At 44.0% G+C, this 22,260-nt stretch overlaps 1 protein-coding gene across 2 annotated transcripts in view; it reads left to right on the top strand.

The window, feature by feature from the left end:
- The window catches only part of SYT16 (synaptotagmin 16), a 73,353-nt gene that overhangs the window by 5,947 nt on the left and 45,146 nt on the right, over nucleotides 1–22,260 (top strand). For both annotated transcript variants that reach the window (XM_033515259.1, XM_033515258.1), the window contains exon 2: nucleotides 12,085–12,231. The gene's annotated coding sequence lies outside the window, so the exon portion shown is untranslated. The remainder of the gene's footprint in view (nucleotides 1–12,084; nucleotides 12,232–22,260) is intronic.

Genomic DNA, 22,260 nt, shown 5'->3' with positions numbered 1-22,260 from the left:
CAGCTCATGTGAGTACTACAGATTCTAAAGATTTAGCAGTCTGTCCCAGGAAGAACACTTTTCTCATAAACAACACATTTCAAAGCTTTCTTGGGAAATTCCATTTCTGGTTTGACTCATCTCGCTGCTTTATGTAAGTGTGATTAGGTAAGTCTCGTGTTTGGAATGCTTTGGGGCTATTTCTTGCTGAGAAGATTGCTTTCCTAGTTTGTTACTTTGGAGACAATTACAATTTGAAAAGAAAATCCTATGTTACCCTCACTTCTAACTTTGGATTTCCATGCTGCTTTGGTTTTCTTGAAATACAAAGATCTTGGAAATTGCAAGGAATGAAATAGGAGTAAGCCTTTTCTTCTGTTTTCTGCTTTGACATTGTTCTGTTTCCTGCTGTCATTCCAGATTTTATTTTAAGGCAGTAGTAGACTATAATTCTAGATCCATAATGAGTAACAAAAGTGCAAAATATTTGCATTCCTGTTAAGCAGAGGGCACGTATGATTGCTGTGCAAGGGAAGCCATGGGTGCTTGCAGGTATTTGTGACTGAGACAGGTTCAAAGAAAAACAGGAACTTAATGTAGCTTGATGGTTGTGGAAGAAAACAGCTGAAGGGATCCCAATAAAATAGTAAATAGAGTCCATAGCTTGGCTCAGTGCATCTGAAAATATCCCAGGAACAGGCTGCACTTTGTTCTTGTGCACCTTCATGTCAAGTGTTCTGCAGAGCGTGTGTGTGGATGTTTGCCCACGTGGGCTGGGCAGGAGCATTGGTGCTGCAGAAGCCCTTGAAGTGAACAGAATCTATTTTAGTCCATCTTCATTGCATCTGTTCTGGCTAACAGTTGCCTCTGTCTGCCTCCCCCCTTCCCTCCTCCTGGCTCTGAAGTGGCACAGCTCTCCATTTGTCCCTGAGAACAGCTGGACATCGCAGCTTTTGCTTGAAAGAAACTCTGGGTAGATGCTTTGGAACCTCTTAATGACAATGAAACCTCTGAAACAACTTTGTGGCTGCTGCATCTGGAGAAGACCATTCCATCTGGAGAAGACCCTTCTCCCAGATTTTGAAGTGCTGGGCTCCTGCCCTGCATGTTGTTTTTACAAGGGAATTATAGAGGGTGACTTGCAACAGCTGTTTTCTCTGAGATCATTCCTGCTCCCCATGAAATCAGTGACCACTCTTCTGGTTTTCCATGGCCTGTAGAGACAGATACTTCAGGCATAAGTGTCAGGGTTTATCTTTCATTCAGTTTGGCTGAGCTTTTCAGTCTTTGGCTGAACTCAGGTTCGGTAAAACTGAGGAGTGCCTGGACTAGAAGAAGGTGTGATGTAGGAAAGAATAAACTGGGAAGGCACTCATAGGGAATGAGCTGCTTCTCCTGGCCATTTAAAATGAGCTCTGCTTCCCTCTTCCTTATGCATGCAGCATTTCATTGCCTCTCTTTTGTCACAGAACCCTGGGTTAGCTGAGCAATGACTTCAGTTCCTTCCTTTCTTCATGTAGCCCTAGAAACTGGTTAGCTGGTTTATACCTATGTGGAGAGAGAAATATTCCCAGGACCATTGTAGAAGGTGGCAGTAATTGCTCAGCTCTTCACTCAATTAAATATATGACTCTAGAAACTGGTGACTATTTTTTTCCCCTCACAAGCATTTATTTTAATGGCTTTTGTTATTGGTAGAACGTATTTTCTCAGGGTGTCAGGTCACTTGGTTGGTACCAGAGGCCTAGAAGTCTTCCACAATACTCTTTCTCTTTGAAATCCCACCCTGCTTTATGAGCAGCAGCCTTCTGCTTCAGGCCTCCCTGTTAAATGCCAACAATTCCTCCATCCTGTTGTTCAAGAGCAGGAGCCTGAGGCTGGTTCTAGCTCAGGTCCCAGGAAGCTGTGGTGGAGCAGCTTCTCCCGTGCAGACATCCTCTGTACCAGGTCAAAAACCATCTGAGGATCCCTCATGCCAGCTGTAGCAGTACCAGAAGTTAACCTGGCAGCAAATAACCTGTGTGGAATGAAACTCCATGCAGGATCTGTGCCTCTTGGGTTCGGAGAGCTGTGGATTAGTGTCCTCTGAGATGCTGAAAAGAATGATCCAGGAAGGAGAGGAGAACCTGAATGCCAGAGCTAAGTCTGCTCTAAAACACCCTGATTTCTTTTGGCAATTGCATGGAAAGGTCACAGTCAGGGCTGTCTTTGGTGATGTAGCTCTGGTGGTTGTTAGATGGAAACTGGTGGTTGTTCATGGATGTGGATCTCATCACCACCACACAGAATTTCTTGTCTCAGCAGCAGGACTGTAGAACACTCCTCCCTCCCCCACTGCTGCTCATGACTCTTTTTGTGTCCCCTTGGTTTGCTAAATGTCAGACTGATTGTCTGGATTTGTGTCTGGGCTTAAATGCAAGGGCCAGGAACCTTTAGTGGAACTATATAAAGGTTGGTCTGGCTGCTCCTTTAAAAAAAAAATAAAAATCAATGGCTGCTCATGCCTTCAAGACAAAATTATCCACCAAAGCTGCCCCTTTATCACTGCCAATTAGAAGTTTTAGAAAAAAAGTAGGTGTTCTGTGCTGCAGTTTGATGGCAGTCCCTGATCTAGGAAGGTCGAGAGGCACATGCTTGTCTCACTTTTTCAATTTGGTCAGCAGTTTGCCACTGCTGGTGCCTGGATGTATTTGATGGGAGCTGAAAAAGGGACAGAGCAGCTTCAGAAGGCTCAAAACAAGTAGCACCCAAGGGGTGTGCGATGCCAATATTGGAAACTTTATTTTAATTCCAAAGGTCAGAAGTTAAGGCATGGATATTGTGAGGGCCCTGCATCCTGCCAGGATGTGCTGAGTGCAGCTGTGAGGTTGTGGTCCCTTGCCACCCTTCTTCTCCTTTGGTAGCTGCCAGGAGACGTCTGTGGCCTTCAAGGATCCAACAAATAACAGGTCAGGGAGGAGCCAGAGCTGTGTTCAGAGGGTGCCCTGCTTTCACTGGCACGTGGCCCGCTCTCCACAGATGGGAAATCGTCTAAATATTAAGAGATTTGGTTTGATTAGCTAAAATCTCCTGTTGGCAGCACATTTCCAGTCCCTGGAGCAATGGAGATCAGACAGGTTGCCAAGGCAACGCACAGCCTTCAGTGAGAGGTTTACTGTGGCGTCGTCCTTGGTCAATTGATGGAGTAGGGTTTATTTAGGTCTTTGAAAAAAAACCCAAAGCTGCTGTCCAGCCTTTTGCTGTGATGAGTCATTGTGCCTTGGGTCAAATTGGTGAAACTAAGAGCAAGGTTTTGTGGATGAGAAAAATAAGTACAAGAGAGCATAAAGGTCCTAATTAGATTCCTCTTCGAAGAGGTGATAGCACTTCAGTTGTGAGTGGAGACAACTTATTCTTTTTTATCCCCCCAAATAAGTGAAACAGCAACTGAGATCCTCCTTTCTGCCCTCTCTCCTCCCATTTCCTCTCTCTCCCAAATGTAAAATACTTATTTTTATTCTCTAGAGGACTCTGTGCTCACTGTTTAATTCTTGACTCATATCAGGTCCTTCCAGTTCGACCTTTTGTCACTGCTTTGCTTGTTGCTCTCTGCTTCTTTCTCTGTTACAGAAGCCCTGGTAAATTCAGCTTATAAAAGCTTCCATTCCATTATTTCTCCTTTTGTATCACCCAGGAGGTGAAAATCTCTTCATGTCACTGCTCTGGCACGTGCAGAGAGTCAGTGCATCTCTCGTTGGATCCCAAATCAGGGAGTGCATGGGGACAGGAGCATCTCTCACTGTCACTGCTCCCTGGGTTTACTGACACAGCAGAATTGTGCCAGTGGGGGACACAGCCATCTCTGAAATTTTGGAAGGGACCTGATTCAATGTTCTCACAAGCCAAGGAGGGGAATGCCATTGTGCTGAGTGTCAGGCCTTAATTTGCTAAGTTAGAAAAGGTTTCTGTTTTAAAATAATTCTGGCAGTGATAGGAAAGACTCCAAGGCTGCAAGGATAACATGGTCACAGGGAGCTGAAGGTGGTTATTAAGGAGACACCATCAGAGTGCCCCTTTTTGTTTCTCTCACTGTTGAGATGAATGTGAGTTGTTCTCAGCAGTGATACCCTGTTAGTTCAGGGAGAAATCACTGTACAAGCAAGACTTGCAAAGAGTCACTGCATGGTTTAACATGGGGAGCCAGGCTGGCATTTTCTAAACATGCAGGTGCTGTTCTCTTTGAGTGTGGATCTCAGCTGGTGTCATGTAGCATAGGGAGAAGAGAAGGAATTGAAAAATAACTCCAGACACTGCTTGCTGTGCGAGAAATTCTGACCTTCTCTATAATAAAACCAAGGCATAAACTTTATAGACAGTGACTTGTATGTGAGAGGGAAAAAATTTAAAGGGTGGAGGAACCTTTAAAAGTCTGCATTGGCATCCTTATTTATTTATCCTTTTTGAGAGGATGGCAGCTGATAGATGTGTCACTGTGATGCTGCACAGTTATCTTCTTTCCTTGTCTCAAAATACTGCATTAGTGATACCATGGCAACAAAGAAGTTGTCTTTAAGAAAAGAAAGCAAAAAAAAAGCATGACTTCAGTGTTCAGGAAAGGTGGCAGACTGACAGCCCTAGTCTTCCCTTTCTACCAGAAAGGCAGTGTTGGTGTCAGCTATGACAAAAGGTATCAGATTATGATCTCTGTGTTGTACCATGACTGGAAACAAACCTGGGACACGATCAAAGACAAATCTACCATGGGGAGGGCACGCTGAGAACCTTCTGGGAAAAGATGCTCTTGTTGGACAATTAAATTCTGTTTAAATTGTAAAATTTTCTGCAAAGTGCACCGCCTTTAAAAAACTTTCCTAGACCCAAGTTGTGGCCTCTTTCAGGATGGAATCCTCCTCTGAGCAGTCTCTGAGAAAAAACAGATGTCCCTTGCTACTGTGGTAGTTTTTCCAGAGGCTGGAAAGTCAAAGGATATCTGGAAGGGGCAAGTTGAGATCTCTGTGCTATTTGATTTATCTACATTTGAGTACAGCTCTCATCTCTATCATGAGAGCCCTAAGCAACAGGAGATTGGCTTTTAGGGAGCAGATTCTTTCATTTGTTCTAATTAAAGTTGTATTTATCATTATCACTACAGCCATCTTCTAGTTTGCTACATCTTAGGTGGAAGCTTCAACCTCCAAGGTAGCTCACTCCTTTGTGTAATAGCTGGTTTTACAATGGAAAATAGTTCCAGAGTGCAAAACTGAGAATTTTGGCATTGCTCAGAGGTTAGAGTGAATATAGAGATGGAAAAGAAATGGCAGAGCAAACTCTTGAGTGTGAGGTTAGATTTTGGGCTGGGAAAGTAATTTTCTACCTGGTTCTGTTTTTTCTTCACGGGTTGGAGAAGAACTGAGATGAACAACTGGGAGGCTGCAGGCTTCACTTTGGTTACCTCAGCTGTGTGCCCAGCCCTGGGGACAATCCTGGCAGGGACCCTGGGCCAGGAGGAACAAGGCCTGGATGGGTGTGAGGTTCCTCGTGCTGTCCCCATCAAATCTGTCCAGCCCTGACATGGACAGGACCAGCTTTCAGCTCATGAATGACAATTCAAGTTCTTTGCTGCTCAAACTCTCCGTCTCCCTGGCCCTGTTAACTCCAAAGAATTTTGAATACTGTGCTGAACTGGAGCCATTTTTGTGGTTGTTACTAAAACTGATGATGAACCTCTGGATCACCCTTGTGAGTGGCCTCCACCAGACACTGTGAATTCTCCCTGTCCATCAGGACACATTTCTGTTCCCATTTCTGCTTCCATCTGTGTTTGTGGTGTGTTTGCTTACAGATGGAGGAGTGAGCAGAGAGCCAGGACTCTTCTGGATGCAGAATTTCAGGTGTCATTGTTTGCAGAGGCTGTGGACTTAAAACTAGTTCTTCACACTTGTTTGAAGCACATCCAGCAAAACTAATATTTCATATTTTCTAGTTGAAAAGTGCCTTTTGTTGAAGGCAGAATATTTCACAGAGCCCTGTGTTCTCAGTTTTATCATCAGGCTGAGAAATATCAAATCTGCTACTGCTTCTGGCCCCAATACAGGCTGCATGTGAGCCAAGCTGAGCCCGAAGGGTAGAGGCTGCCCTTCTCTAGTCCTGCACCTTAAACCTGGGTTTAAGGGAGAATTTATCTCAGTCCTCCCATTTCTAGTGGGAGAGCACTTGTTAAATACCACTGCCTCTGTGTCTCCTGTTGTGCCTTCAGTTCAGTGTGGCCTGAGGGTTTTGAGCACCTCTAGTGGATTGCATCCTTTAGAGAATCAAAGGATGCAGTTCCTCAGTTTTGGGGAAAAAAGGGAAATTCTGTGGCTTTTGTGTGACCCAGTGTGACTGAGGAGAGATGCCTGAAGTCCTGTGACTGTCACCATGATGCCATCTCTAGATGAAGCCTCAGCTTTGGGCTGAATTGTGAGTTAATTCTAAGCACTGAAATGCCTATGTAGGTGGATGTAACTTTTCTAGATTGTTCTTTTGGGTCCCTCTTCCACCCTTTGGGGTTGTGCCTGTGCCATGGCTCCTGTTCTGTGGGGCAGTTGTGTTAGTGTTTCCCTGCTTCAGAGACCTGCTGGGGGGATAAATGCATTAAAGCCTGCAAGGTGTTTGAATGGCTCTGTAGGTGGTAGAATAGAGGGAAATGAAGTAGATTTACTGTCTTTGAGACCTCTGAAATTGCATACCTATGTCAGAGGCCATAAGGGCAGCTTTATCTTTGAAGATGACCTGCAAATACATCAGTAGGAGCTACAAGAGGGAACATTCCTCCACCCTTTGATCAGACAAAATTGGCAGTCAAAATAAATAGAGGTAGAGTCAGGCCATAAGTGCCTTTCGGTTTTTTTATATTCCTTATATAAAAGGACTGGAGAACCTCCTCATTTTTGCTATCTGTAAATCAGCACATAAAAATAAAGTGTGAGAAGCCCAGCCTCTATGCAGGGCAAGTCCTCCTGCCTTGGATGGGAATTTCACTCCTGCTACAGCACCAAATGTGGTCTGATTGCGTTTCTGATAATGTATTTGTGGATCACCTTGAGGAGAAGAGGGGGAGTTATACAACTGTTCCCTCACAGTGCTGTTGGAAAGGGTCGGGCTTTGTCTCCTTTGAAATAGATATCAGGAGAGAGCTGCAATCCTGTGAAAACACACATTTATTTCTGAAGTGTTTGTGTATTGTGTGTGTGGTGCTCATGAATAGAATTGCCACCTGTCCAAGGCTGATAAGGACGAGCAGTGGTCATGTTCTTGCAGTTTGCTGTGTGAAGAATTGGCACCTACAGCTTTCCTCAGTCTGAGTTTATTAAATGCTGCATGCAAGGAGTTGCTTCACCATTTGTGGCACTTTCTGAGTTTGCACAGATGAGGATTTGTTGGAGATTTTTCTATAATGGATACAGTGTTAGCCATGGCTTCTGAAAACCCTTTACCTTTTTCTTCTGTCCTGCTGTCTCAGAAAGATCCAATTAGCTATCCTATTCCTCTGGGAATCCACATATGGCACTGCTTTCCTTGATAACCTTGGCCTCAGCTTGTGAGTGGGCAAAGTGACAAGATTCTGATACCCACGTGCTTTGGGCACAGAGTAGAGGAAGTGACTGAGAAAGCTGCTTGGTGTTTCCATTGCACCCAGCAGGGAACTTGTCCTTGCAGTGGGGCTGCTGCCATCATTCCATCCCACATAACTTCCCTTCCCTGTCTGCTGGGCCTTGCCAAGCACAGGGATGGGCTCCTGGGCTTTGCTGAGCTGTGACACTGCTGATAGGGATGAGGATATGTAGATATGCAAGTAGGTGGAAACTCTCTAATACATCATAATAGTAATAATAATAATGTACACTTGTACTGCCTTGCAGCTTTCGCTGGAACTTCTGCCCACACACCAGCCTACTTGGTTCACAATGCAGTGTGCATGCTAGACAATTAGTGGCTGATAATGAAAAATGTCATGGGAACCAGCAGGAAAATCATAGCTTACTCCAAATATATAATGAAATGTAATTAGCACAGACAGCAAAACAGACAATTTATGGTTTCTTTTTTTTTTTTTTTTTTCATAATTAAAAAGACCAGTAAACATTCCTTTTTCAGGAAGTTTGGTATCAAATGAAATTAAGGAACTATTGTCTGGAATTTTATTTTATGCAGAATTTAACCCTTGCACAGCAGAATGGTTTAAGATCTTGCTAGTTGCAGACTCTCCAAGTGAATCTACTGTGGAGCTTCATCTGTTCATCCCCCAGCCCTGGTGCATCAGGGGAGGCCAGGTCTGGCAGCAGGATTGCTGTGAAACCAGCTACAAACCCAAAACCCAGCTGGATCCAATGCATGTAACACTGTGGTCAACACTTCTCTCTTGTTCTTCTGGACACACTCTTCCCTGAAGTCATCTTGTAGAGTGAATGTGGCTTTGAGGAGAGGCTGGAGCAGGAATAGCATTATAATGCCTTGTGCTCCCTATGTCCTCTCTCAGATTTCTTCTGTTGACCTCAGCTCCATTTCTGATCTCTTTTCCACCTCGGGGCCCTCACACTGCAGCTCTGGTTTGTTCTTGGGTGGTGGGCAAGGAGTGTGAGCAGCTGTGTGACCTCAGCCTGCCAGGAGCACAAACACATTTTTGCCTTATGCTCCCATCCAGAGCAGCAGAATGAGTGGCACTGCTCAAAGGTGTTTATGGCTTTATTTCTTTATTCATTTCTTGGCTTAAAACTGGGTAAATAGGGGAGGATCCTGGCTGAATGTTTATGTCCCAAAGCATGTGGTGGTCAGCACCTCCCAGGTTTTGGACCAAGAGTTGAATGCCTTATTATGCCACATTTTCTCACTCCAGGCACAGTCTGTCACCCATTGGTGTGAGGATGGACATTTCATCTGTGTGAAAGCTGACACATTCCAGCAATGCTGCAGCACAAGGGATAAGTGTGTGTTTCTGCTGCTTTTCCTCCTCAGCACCTCTCAGGCCCAGAAAGCCACCACAAGCCAGAACAGAGCTCTGCTCCAAATCAGTTTTACTGCCATTTCCCAGGCACAGCCTTAGTTTGGAGTTTCAAATCTGCAGAGAAAGCCCTTCAGCTTGGGGCTGGGAGGAGAGCTGGAGGTGTGAGCAGGACTGCATGCAGGTGCAGCATGCTTTCCTCTCGATGATGGAGAAGGAAATTGCCAGCAGGCCCCCTCCAGAGGGGTTTGAGCTTCCAGCTGAAGCTGGGTGCAGCGTGTGAGGCAGTGCTCAGGTGAAAACTCAGCCCTCCCTCAGAGACATTGTGGCACAAACTTCTGGTGTCTGGCACGAATATTGTGGTTGAGAAAAGAGGAAACTTGTGTGTAAAGCCACGGGACAGAGTGCATGAGGTGTGTTACCTTGTGCTGCAGAAGTCCCAGTCACCTCCTTGCATTTGGGCAGACTGTCTTTAGGAGACATAGGAGAGTGGCTTGTGCCCACAGTGAGGGGAGGTGAGGGATCTGAGGCCTTGGTGGCAGCTGGCTGATGGTCTTTTCCATGCAGGAAGGGTCTGTGCCATCCCTTCTTGCCTGTGCTCCCAAAAACTTTGCCTCTGTGTGGACAGGTTTTAGTACTTGGCTTTGAAAACTTCTCCTGGAAGTTGATGCTGGACCTTTGGTGAGCTCTGATAGGTGGTGCCTTTTGTATTTTTGCCCCAAGGAGCAGGGGAAGCTGGAAGAGTTGTCCCAAGCCCTATCTCACTGAGCTACTGCTTTCTTGTTCTTCTGCATCTGACCAGGAAACGGGAGCTAGGTGGGCAATAACACTGCTCTGCCAGTCTGAGTTACTTTAGAGAAAATACATAGCAGGTGATCATTTGTCTCCAAGCTTTCCTTCAGGGTGCCAGTCTAGTCAAAGATCTGCTTTTTCTTCTGGGATTTTGCAAGGTCTGTTGAGCAAAAGGAGAACTTCTCTAGCTGGGGGTTGTGTAGCATTTCAGAGCATGTGTTGAATAATTTATATGTAAAAATACTAGTGGCTTGCTTGTGCCTGTCTGAGAAGGTGAAACCCTGGTGTCTCCTTGGGCTCACTGAGATTTTTATGAAATAAAATAAAAGGTAACAAGTGGTGTCCTTGCTGCACCCATCCTCTTGTGTGCCAAGATGTGGTGATCCTGTGTATTTTATATATAAGGTAGAGCGTTATCCTTTTTCCTGCTTATTCTGTGCTCAAGAACAGGGCAAGTCAGTGATGGGATGCAGCCAGGCTTTCATGTATATTCTGGGGTTATGGCTACTTTGATTTATACTCATCCCCTTTGATTTATCCTTGGCTCTAGCAGCCATTTAATGACTTCAGCAGCTGAAAATAGCCAGAGTCGATGTCTCACTCAGCCACTCTCACATCCCCAGCCCTGCTCCCTGGGTTGAGGTGTGAGGGGAAAATGGGTCTGAGATGTGCTGGCCAAATTATCTCAGGAAGTTATGGCACCTTATTGCAGTGCTGGCAGGCTCAAGGACAGGTTGGATGGGGCTCTGAGCATCCTAGGGCAAGGTGTCCCTGTCCATATCAGAAGGACTGGAACTAGATCATCTTTAAAGTGCCTTCCATCCCAAACCATTCTGTGATTCTGTGAATTGTCTGTGCCCATGCAGAATAGAGCAATGAAAGTGTAGACTTCACCTTGTTATTTAAGCTTCTGTGATTCAGTGCATATTTCTGTTCCTTCCTCAGGCTGGGATGAGGAAGGTCAGAGCCACCTCCAGAGTTTGTATAGCACAGGTTCCTCTGGGTTCAGCCCCAACCACTCGTTTGTTTTTGCATGTGGGCTGCTCCTTTGCATTGGTAATTTTTGTTTCCAGTTGAGACATGCTGGCTTGTATTAATTTAAGTTTCTAAATCCCCTTGGTAGCAGTCATATGGTGCTCTGTCAAGGCTGTAACAGGGCACAGTGTAGCTCTTCTAGCCCAAGTCTTTTGCTGAGTCAAGTCTTATAAATTCCCTATTGGATGTTCCACAGGCAGGGCTGGCTCTGTTTACATCTTTTCATCCTGCTCATCTCATCTGTGAGCTGCAGCTTTGTAATCACAGGCACCCCTGGTGTGCCAGTGATGCTGCTGATGTTTCATTTTTATGGGCTCTTTGACTTGAATTGAGCAGCTGAACTTCGCCCCTCCCTGGTGAAGTAATTACCAGAATAGCAAGCCAATTTTTTTTGTGGATGACACTGAAAGTTTTTGACACATGTGCCCTTGCCACCCACCTCAAGTGATGTATGTAGTGTTTGTCCCTTGTTTTGGCATTTTGATAAGTGTGAGAGAGGTGAAATGGCTTTAAAAGCTTTTTGCTGGCGCCTGTGGTTTGTTGCAGACCCGTGGTACAGGCAGAACATGATCAATTGAAATCAGACTGTTTCTTTACAGTTTGACATAAGGATGTTGATGTACAGGGCTGGGACATCAGCTAGTGCCAAACCACTGTGCTCATTACCTGTGGCCAAACCTGACACTCGAGGAGCTAAACTGAATTACCTGAGCTGGAGGCTGATCTTTTTTCACCCCAGAAAATAATGGTAATTGTGTAGTTCCATAATACACTTCTTACTTAAGGGTAAAGTAGCAGTTGAATGAGGATCATAGGCTATACATTAACCTGGTTCTTAGTAAATGTAATGAAGTTGGTGAGTACTATTATGTGTAATCTGATTTTTTTAAAGAAAATGCATAAATTGCAAAGAGATTGTTGGGGCCTTAATGACCAATTGCTTTTTCTTGGCTTGTTGTAACACAGATGGAGAGTGTCTCTCTTGGAGCTGGTGTAATTCTGCATTCCTACAAAAGTTTATTAAAATCTGTTGCTGTCTTTCCTGTGTTGGAATCCATCCTGTGACAGAAATGAAGACCTTAATTGTAACCAAGTCTGTGTGGTGTACATCCTTAGTAGACCAGATTAATGTATTAAATGGATGTTGTATCCAAGCCCAAATTCTGCTGGATTTCAGTTCTATTACATCTGAGGAGAGGATGGGGAAGCAGAGCCACATCTTTCCCTAGGCAGTTTCTCCTGGTTGTGTTGATGATTCCTTTTTTGACTTTCTGTTCTTAGTTACTCCTGATGCATCTGGGTTTTTTTTTTGTCTGCAGTTGGAGCCTTCATTATCCTCCCTGCAGTCCTCTTTCACTTTATCAACAAGAAGCTCTGCTGTGAAGAGAGAGGTGGGCTCCCATGCCTGGAACAACAAAGGTGAAGAAAACAGTGCAAAGAAAAGTCCAGATCCCATGAAAGCCTTGGTGAGTGTCACAATATTACACTGCCCTTCATGTGCAGAGTCTTCTGGAGGCTTTGATTGCTGGAAAGTCAGACACAGGCTCACGTGCTGTTTCTCAAGTTGTTTGTGAGGAAAACAATAGGGTTTTGGGTAATAACCTCCCAAATTTGATATAAGGAGATCATAAGGATATGCAATTGCTACCGTGTTCCCATTATCATTGTTGTCTGGAGTAATATCTTGAAAAATGGAAGTCAACACTGGGGGAAGAAGCACACTCCCTGCTCTGTCTGTTGTGGGAGTGTTTTGCATATCCAGTGAGGAGCAAAATGGGAGTGTTTCTGAAAAACAACTGTGCCTTTCTGCTCATGAAGGATATGCCTGTCCAGGTTTCCTTGTAGTAGCTATTACACGCTCCTTTGTGTGCTCTGGAAATGTTATGTCTTGAGTAAACCCATAAGCCCTGGAGTCAAAAGAACTAGAAATTTTACTGTGTTAGAAAAAGAACATTTTAATTTTTCTCAGCCATCAAAAATGCATCCGTTTTGGTAATGTTGGTGACTGTGAATTTGGTAATTTCTTCCTTAATTTGTTTGTAAATTTGCATGTCATAAGTGTGTCATCACTGAGCTAGTCAGCCAAGAGGAGGCATCAGAAGCCTCCCAATTGAAAGGTCTGCTTCTCAATGCTTCAGTCTTAAATCCAATGGCAGAAGAGCACACTCCCAAAACACAGAGCTCATACAAGGTTGTTTTGTTGCTCATTTTGCCTTGTGCTTCAGTGTGGCTGTTGCAAAGGACATGATCTGGTCGTGCTTTGGGACTCCAGGACTCATGGCCAGCTGAAGGTTTGGATGCCATCTGTGGCAGGAACTCAGTGGGACTAATTCTTTCTAAATTCATTTGTGAGCCAGAGACAGGCACCAAAAAGGTGCAAGTACAAATGGTACTAGAAACGATTCCCACTCATGCCCCTCTCAACTGAGAGTCCCAACTTCAGTGTTTCTAAACAAAGACTATGGGGGTTTTTTAATAAGTTTCCTCCATCGATATTTTTTCAAAGTCTTCTTCCCCTTCTCTTTGCCTCCCATCAAGTGGTGTAAAAATATGGCTTTTATTTCAGTTTTTAAGATGACACATCTCCCAGGAGCGTGTGGGTGTTGACATTCTATGGAGCTGTCACAGGCTATCATGTAAACATGTATTTGCAATGCTTTTTAAAATGTGAATTATTAATAAACAGAGTGGCTTGCTTTTTTTTCTTTTTTTTTTGGTCTTTGGTGCTTCCAGATTTTGAAGGACAAGAAATTGCTTCCCAGCTGACACTCTCCATGGCAATTTTCGTTTCAGACTAAATCTCATGTGTCTGAGTGATAAACCTTTGAAAACATGGGCTTATAATGGAAACACTAAGTCAACTTTAACTACAGCTGTGCCACGCAAGAAAAATACCACATACATTAATGAGGTGCTAAATCTGATACGGCAGAGGAATGTGTTGTAATCATTAATTACAATGGAAGCTTAAAGCTGGAGTCTGCTTTTTCCGTTCAAATAAAATCGGCTTGGAGAGTTGGAGCTGAGAGTTATTTAAAAATATCACCTCTATATTTAGTTTAAATTTCACCGTGGTGTCTTGGTACTTGTAAAGTCAATATGGGATCTGTGTGTAGGAAATGCCAATGCTTTTAAAGGACAGCAGCATGAGGGAATATATTAAACCCTGGGCTACCTCAGTGTGTCATATGGCGAATGTAGAAACCTGGAGGCTGAGCTTGGGCAGGGAAGCCAGGGAAGGCTGTTTCCAGCATGTAAGGGAGCTCTCCCAAGAGGAGTGTTGACAAGCAAGAGTTTGCTTCAAATTTGGAATCTGGCTTTGCTGGGTAGGAAGGAGCAGGATGGGGAGCATTTGCAACATGCAGTTTGTTAGTCAGCATTCACTTTTCCTCTTTTCAACTTTCTTCTTCTTCTGAGTTATGTATGTTGCAAGGAAATCCTGATTCCAAGGACTCTGCTGTTCCTTAACATGCAGCCCACTAATGGTTGCTCTTCCCAGATCTAAGCTCTCAAACTGGGGAAGGATTTTTGATTCTCCACATCTGGAATTAAGAGTGCTTAGAACATATCAATCTAATTAGGAGAAAAGGCATTTTGCATGGCTGTGACATCTGCTACAGGATGAACCCCTACATGCAGTAGCACAGGTGAATGAAGGTTGTGGCCTGGGAAGGGATGTATGGGTTCAGTGCATGAGCATCTTCTTGTCCTTGGATCCAGCTGAGTTTTGAATTATCTACCAATAAAGAAGAGAGTTGGTAGAGAAACATGAGCAAATCTGTCTACTTTGCAGGTATGCAGGGTGACATTTAGAAAATGTACTGTAAAATGTCAGAGCCTCTTTTTTGTTGTTGTTTTTGCTTTCCTGTACAGAGCCTGACCTCAGAACAAGGCAAGTGACAGAATGAAATAGGTGTTCCCATCAACATGGCTCTAGGATACATCTGGCTGGTTTGCTCCTGATTTAATTTTAATTACACAGTTTGTGTCTCTATGGAGGGGCAAAGATAAGGAAAAAATCATTGTGAAAATGAAGATTTCATTGAAAACCTTTTAGGAGAATTCAGGACAGAGGCTCTTAATTACTGGGACAAAATGGATGGCAGATTTTTGGTACTTTAGACCTCTATGGATCCTGTTCTTGACTGGTTCGTTGATCTTAATGATGAGTCCATCTCTTGAGCAGGGATGTGCTGCCCTGGTTTCTTCTCACTCAGCTGCAGGAGTCCCTTCACTGGGAGGGCTGGAGCTCATCTGGACACAGCCAGGCTGTATTTAGGGTGCACTTGGCACTGCAGGGGAGAGCTCAGAGAAAACTGCAAAAGTAGAGAAGCTGGTAACCACATACCTGGTAGGAAGGTAGCACAGAGCATATCAGGTTTACTGGGCCATGCCCAAACACGTGCAGAAGGAAGAGGTGGTGGTTTGAAGCAGTCCTGGTCTTTCTAGAGTGATGTAGAGCCTCGATATAGGTCATATGCAGAGCTCCTTAGTGAGGGAAAGATTAGCTGCCATACCTTTAGAGTCAGCTAGAATGTTCTTCACAGCATTGGTGGTCTTTCAGGCGCTGGGAGAGTGCCTGTGGGAAATTGCCCCTTGAATCATCTCAAGGGAAGGAGGACCTTCCCTTGAGCAGAGGCTTGAGAGAAGTCAGCGAGGTGCCATGTGAGACCTGTTGATGCTGTGATGGTTTGGTGTCCCTGACTGTAGTGTGAATTTTGGGACCAAGGGGAGGTGGTGACGTTCCTACCCATGGTGTTTACAATGTTGGGGAGCACTTTACTTCAGAAGTTCAGGGGTGAAGTGAGTTACACAGGTACAGTGCAGGACCAGCCTTTGTGTAAAGAGCTGTAACCAGCTGTATGCTTCAGTGCTGTGCCTCGAGAGTGTGAAGGGTCCTCTTTGTTCTACACCATAATCTTTTCATAATGATGTGACCTGAGACTGGGAAAGAAACTGTAGCTTAGTACACTGTGTTACATATGAAAATATTCCAGTTGTGCCTTGCCTTGAACACTTGTTAAAGATGTACTCTTGGTGTGTGAAAACAGCATAAATATGATGAGGTTTAAAGGAAGATTTTTTTCCCCATTTTTCCTTCTGTTTTGTCAGCCTCAAGAGCCCTTTCAGTTCATGTTCTCAAGCTGTTCTGCACAGCCACTGTTCCAGCCTCTGGGGCTAGCTTGCACACTTGAAATAAACAAATGGAGATGCAGTTCTTATATAAACCACTCATCTCTCATAGCCGAGGCTTTAAGGAAAGCATCAACACCTATAACCCTCACCCAGGGCTGGAATGTTTGCAGTGCTGCCTTCCACTGTCAGCGCTGCCCGGGGCCCAGGCAGACCCTGGGGACCCGTCACATGCCGTGAGTGGGACTGTCACATGCAGAGATTCATCTTTAGAAACAAGAAACGTGGGTGAGTGTGGCAGCACCAGTCTGGCTTCCTCCAAAGTTGTGGAAAACCCAGGGGTGTACTTCTCCAAAGAAATACAGTTGTGGCTGGTCCTTTTAACTCTGATGCTGAGTACTCAGTAGCTCCACTGTCCTCAGCAAGGGCAGATTGAGAGCGAGCCTGAGGTTGTTTCTGTCACCCAGCTGAGGTATGTAGTTGAGATTCCTTGGCCTCCCAGAGTCAGGAAGGAGAGAAGCTTGTGATGTTTCTCAGTGCCCAAATGAAGCTGCTTTTCTAAATTGCTTTTTCTCTCAACTGCTTCAATAGAGGCACGTTAGGAAGAGTGGCTGGCCACGGGACAGTGTGGCTGCTGCTACTGATGCCTGCCCTAGATGTTGGAGAGCCTGGTTTGCAACAAGCTGAATTAAATGAAGCATTACAGCAGCTGAGGGAGCAGTCCCTAGGTCAGCAGGGACAATGCCTGCTCAGATCTGTGGCTCCAAATTCCTTTAAAACCTTTGAGTCTGTTTTTCCCAGTGAGCCCTCAGCCTCCCGGCAGCTCTGGCTGGTGGTTGACTTACAAGTGAGAGGAGATGGGAGCTACAGACTCAGCCATGTGTGCACACAAAGATGGATCACCAGGAATCATCCACTGTGGTTTTGTCTCCAAAAAAGCACTGTCTGCACTGCTGCTCTTGGTGGTCCACACAGAGCAATTCCCACAGGCTCTGTAAGGATGGAGTGTGTGCGTGGGGGAAGGAGTAACAGGCACTGGGTGGCTCCTCTAAATGTTTCTAAAATAACTTCATTTTGTTAAGCAGCTAGACATCCTCTCCCACTGCTAATTTCCATGCAAGTAATTGCTCTGATTGACCCCGGTTTGTTCACTTGCTGCAGACTGGGTAGCACAATTACAGGCGGGGTGGAGTCTATGGGATCTGCTCTAGGGAACAGCTTGACAGCCCAGGTGGGTGGGTTGGAGTGCTGGTGTAAATCGGTGTTTCTCCAGCCTTTTGAATTTGTGATTTCCTTTTGGCTATTCTGTCTTCATGCAAGCCAGTGAATGGCAGCAGCTCAATTAGAGAACTTGCTGTAATTTCTGACTGCAGGTTTCTTCTTTCATTCCCCTAATCCAGTAATTACAGATGTTTCTCACTCTTTCAGCCTGAAAGAGCACAGTTGCCACTACTAACACCACTTTTCTAATACTCCAATGATTTGTGAATTTCTTTATGCCCTTTATGTAACCCTCGGCTGGAGAAGTATAAATGAAGTTATTCATTGCTGCTTTTTGTACAACCATTTGGCATGGAACAGGGTTTTTTTGTGCCTCTGGTGACAAGTAGCTCTTTAAATGCAAAGGGCTTTATTTTGATTTGAAGGATGTGACTGCCTTCAGTGGAGTGACTCTGGATTTAACACCAGTGCCAAGTCAGGATCTGGCTTGCCTAATATCCAAACCAAATATTATGGCCAGGGAGGTGTAGCCATTTTCTCTCTCCTGAAAATTCCCCCAGGTTTTGTATCAACATTTTGGTGGCAATAATATTTATTTGTGCATTCACAGATCCTCTCCTTTCTGGGTGCCCTGGATTTACATGAGATGAACACACCTCTGATTTCAGTAGTTCTTACACTCTAGATGAAAACAGAGTTATGGAGAGGTCAGCATAGGAAATCACCTTCAGCTCCTCAGCCTCATTGCTGTTGGAGTTTCTGAGCAAAATATTTGGATCCTGGTCTTCCAGGAACTCTTTTTTGGTGTTTTTTTTTTGCCTGAATTCGTCATCACATACTCTGTATGATAGAGAGACCTGGGTTTTTTGAAAAAAAGCTCCACAATTTTGAACGATAAATGTCATATTTGCATAATTCCTTTTTCTTCTACCGCTTTCCTCTTCTCCCCATCCCACTGAAGCAGTGAAGATCAGTAATTTTTCCCATTGTTATTGACAAAAGGAGAGCATGAACAAAGGAATGAAAAGAATGTAGGAGACAACATGGGGCTAAATATCCCGATCAAAACCACTTTTTGTCATTTGGGTATCAATTTTTACAACTAATTTGGCACAGCATCACTAGCGAGCTGCCTGCAAAGACATGAGATGATTTGGGAGTGAGAAATAAGTCTGCAGGCTTCCTGTGTGTGGGCTGAGCCCCGTGCAGCCGGGTACATTGCTGTCTGCCTGAGCTCATCTTTGTTTTCTCCTCACCATTCTGGGGCTTGCAGGGCCAATGCTCTGCAGCAGTGGGTTTATTGCTGTGTTGATTTGTAACCCGTGAATGTTTCCAATGAGATGTGTTTAATTTATTGGCATAAACCATTAGATTTTCCTTCAGTGCCCCGGAGTTTCTGATTCACCAGCTGAAAACTATTATCACAGAGCACATAATCACTTGGAAAGTGCCTCTGTCTTCTCTTTTTTTCTGTGTGTTTAATTCAACCACATAAATAGCATTTTTACAGCACAAAATAGGCCAAAAAAGGTACCAGATGTTCTGTATTTCTGCTTTGTCTTTAACTTAGGGAAGTTTGGTCAGTAGTGATGCTCACAGCTGATGTGAACCTTGGGCACTGTCTGTGAACTTCCCTCATAACACTTCTGCAAGAGGCTCCAACCCTCTGAACAGTTTCAAGTGCACAGGCTGGGCTTGGCACTGTGACAATTTCAGCTGGAAATACATTTTCATCATAGTAATGTTTGGTGAGAGCGCAAGGGCTTTGCAAGCATCTTGTTAGATACAATTCTGGCAACTGCAAGAGGAGCAAAGAATCCAGATTGTTCCCAGAACCAGGATAGAGGATTTCTTGGCCCTGTGCTGCTGCTGCCTGCCTTCATCTGAGTACATTTCTAATCTACCCTCTGCTGTTTTAAATGTGTATTTTAATTGGCTTCTACCCTGAAAGGAGGATCAGACTCATTACAGTTTTCAGTAGCTCAAAAAATCTTGCCTCTCCAAGCCTTCCTTATTTCCCCCTTCTGTGAACAGCAAAAAACTTACCTTTTGCACAGATCCTTGATGCTCTGGGCATCAGCTTAGATTCACACCTTGTTTTAGGTTTTTCCCCTAAACTTGGAGCAGAACTTTGTGCTGGGTAAGTCCCACTCTTCTTCTTTGACATCCACACAAATAAAGTTCTTGCCCATGGATATGATCTATTTCCAACCTGTGTTCTGCCTCTGAGGGAGGGGTTTGGTAGAAAACTTTTCCAAGAGCCACACAAAAAAGTGACTGAAGAAAAGGAAGTTTGTGCCTACACTCGGCAACAGCTTGAATAAGGGAAACATTAAGGAATGCACAACTGATGGCACTTTTTTTAGGAACCTACCTATCAAAAAGATTGAATTGTAATGTTACAAACCTCTGCATTGTGGTTGTATTTGAAATTCTGGTAATAGTCTACTTTTTTAGCAATACAGTAATTGCACCTCTCAATGGGAATGCTACTCAGGAATAATGATCCTATCAAGACAAGAGAATATGGATTGTAGTAAAGGTTATGATGGTTTCTGTGAGAGGCTCAACATTGATCCTTTTAGCTATCTGATTTTCCATGAGAGGGGGAAAAAAAAGCCCTAACCACTTTGAGTTTAACATGTGATTTGGTGTGAAAATTCTGATGGGCGGTTTTAGAAGATGGAACTTGAAGTAAATTTGCTAAACTGCTTTTTTCCTCTCTCTTGTTTGATGAATACTTTTAAAAAGAAATGGATTTTTTTTTTTATTTCCCACACATTTTAAACTTTTCTCAGCTCTTTTAGTTGGTTTTTTTTTTTCCCCTCTTCTAATGCAAGTCAAAACTGTTAGAGAAATCAAAAGTAAAAATCCGTTATGTTGAAAAGGCGGTGTTGTGAAATATATCATAAACACGCTGTTAGAGCAGTGTCTCCTAATTAATGGAGAGAGCTCCTGGGAAACAGCAAGCCTGTAACACAGCTCAGCCCCCTTTGATCCTCTGGTGAGTTTGTAAAATCGTTGCCCGCCTAAACTTGTCTGCAGCTTGTTACACATTTTATCCATCTGCTGCAAGAACAAAAATAAACCATTTATAATTCAGCTGAACTCCAGTTGTTTAGCATATCACTGACTGTGGAGTCTTTAGTAAGAAGATGGTGGGAAAATCAAAGGTGAAATAGAGTCAGGCACCCTGGAAAAGACATTGCTTTTGCCTCTAGAGGTTATGTAGGCATTGGGCTGCAAGTTTCATGTGTGAGTTGCAGGTGTAACTGCAAAGGGATTTAGAATTTTTGGTGAAATACACATCATTGTCTTTCTATTGTCACTAAACTGAATTCAAACCACTTGTTGGGGTTCCTAGGATTGGATCCAGACCAATGTGCCAGTCTTGGGCAGAGCTGTGCATGTGTGTATATGTGTGTGTGTCCTGTTCTCCCCCAGCCTACAGGAAACTGCTTGGTATATCAAAGTTCACGTTCAAGATTTGTCTGCTGCTCCAGATGATCAAGTGACCACATCCAAGCTCATCTCTCCCAGGTAGCTGCAGATCACTGCTTTACTTCCCCTAATGAAGCAAAATCTGGCCTTGAGAACTCTCTCCATCTTTATGCTTGTGGTACCAGAGTCTTCCCTGTGTCAGAGTCTGTGATGTTTGCCTGAGTTTGGTGTATCCAGAAGTGGGATAGCTCTGTTGGATCTGTCAGGTGTTAGCTTCAAAATCTAATAACAAGAGGAGCTAATTATTCCCCATGCAAATATCACAAGGCTATGTTCTGTTGATTTTTAGAACAGACCAGCACTTCATTTCAGCACGCATATGTTTTATCTCCATTGGTTAGCTATCACTTCTGGATACCTGCATCCCTCTGAGGGCTACTGCTGCCATGGATCTTGCTGCTGAGACAGAGGGAGAGCACTGTGAAGTTCTCCTTTCATCAGAAACCAGGGATTCTTTTGTTCTTGTCTGTAAATAAATGCCAGGTTAAAAATGTCTCCAGTATCTGGCACTTACCCACCAGAGTTTATGTCCTTCCATGCCTGGGAGAATCTCACTGTTAAAAGTACCATCTCCTCCCAGTGACTTCTCTGGTGCTGTGATTTATCAGTAGATTTACCACATTATGCTGCAAATGGGTTGTTTGGAGCCTGTAATTTCTTTTTGGTCTATGAGAAAATCAGCTGCACAAAGCAGAGAGGCTTTGCCAAAGGCAGGGTTGGAAAGAAGAGAGTCAGTGAAGGGAACAGCTCACCTGGGAGGCGAGGCTATGGCACTGTCTGTTCCTTGCCAAAGATTTATTGCATGGCAGGGAGCTTTTCCTGGGTCCCAGGGGCTGAGCTGAGGGCTGGAGCCTGCCAGATGGATGCTGGAACAGTGTGTGCCCTGAGCCCAGGGCGTTTGTGACAACCACAGCTTTAAAAATGCCTTTAGTAACCCACATTCATTTACTGCCCTGGTTAGGGCTGCAGTTCTTAGCACATGCTGAAGCTGACAATAAACCTGTTGGAAGTGTCTGCAGCATAAATCAACATAAATGAACCAAATTTATTTGGCACAGGTGTTTTAAAAGTTAAAGTCCTCTTAAGTCACTGATCTCATGTCTAGAAGAGCTGCTCACCAAGCAAAGTGGGGTCTCCTTAGTCTGTGCTCCATTTAAAGATCCACAACACTGAGATTCCCACTACATTTCTCTGGAGACCATTTCACAAGGTAATATACATTGCTGCTGAGCTTATTTTCTTGCTGCTACACTGTATTTACCCTTTCATACTTTGATTGATTTTAGACCTCTCAATCCAGCAAGACATTTATATTAACTTTGAAGCTTCATTTTAGTTGTCATTTAGTCTAAAATCTGCACTTATTTATTTCTTTCTTCCTAAACCCATATCCCACTTGTAGGTTTCTCCTTCTCAGAGTTCCTAAAAGAATATCTGTCTTGTGATAATGTGGGAAGATGTATATCAGGCAAAAAGGCATGCTAACTTTCTGCAAGTTATGTTTTTATTTAGAGTTTAGATGAATTTTGAAAAAGTATCATATCGAGATGACACCAGTGTTTTTGTTAACTTGCTTCTGTTCCCAGTAATTTTGTACCTATAATGTTACACCTCCTCTGTTTGGCTTTTTTTTTCTTTTC

This window comes from Parus major, chromosome 5 (genome assembly GCF_001522545.3).
Source record: "Parus major isolate Abel chromosome 5, Parus_major1.1, whole genome shotgun sequence".
In the NCBI taxonomy this organism is placed as follows: Eukaryota; Metazoa; Chordata; class Aves; order Passeriformes; family Paridae; genus Parus; species Parus major.
The sequence above is the reverse complement of the archived record's forward strand: the minus strand, read 5'-3'. Positions and strand labels throughout refer to the sequence as shown.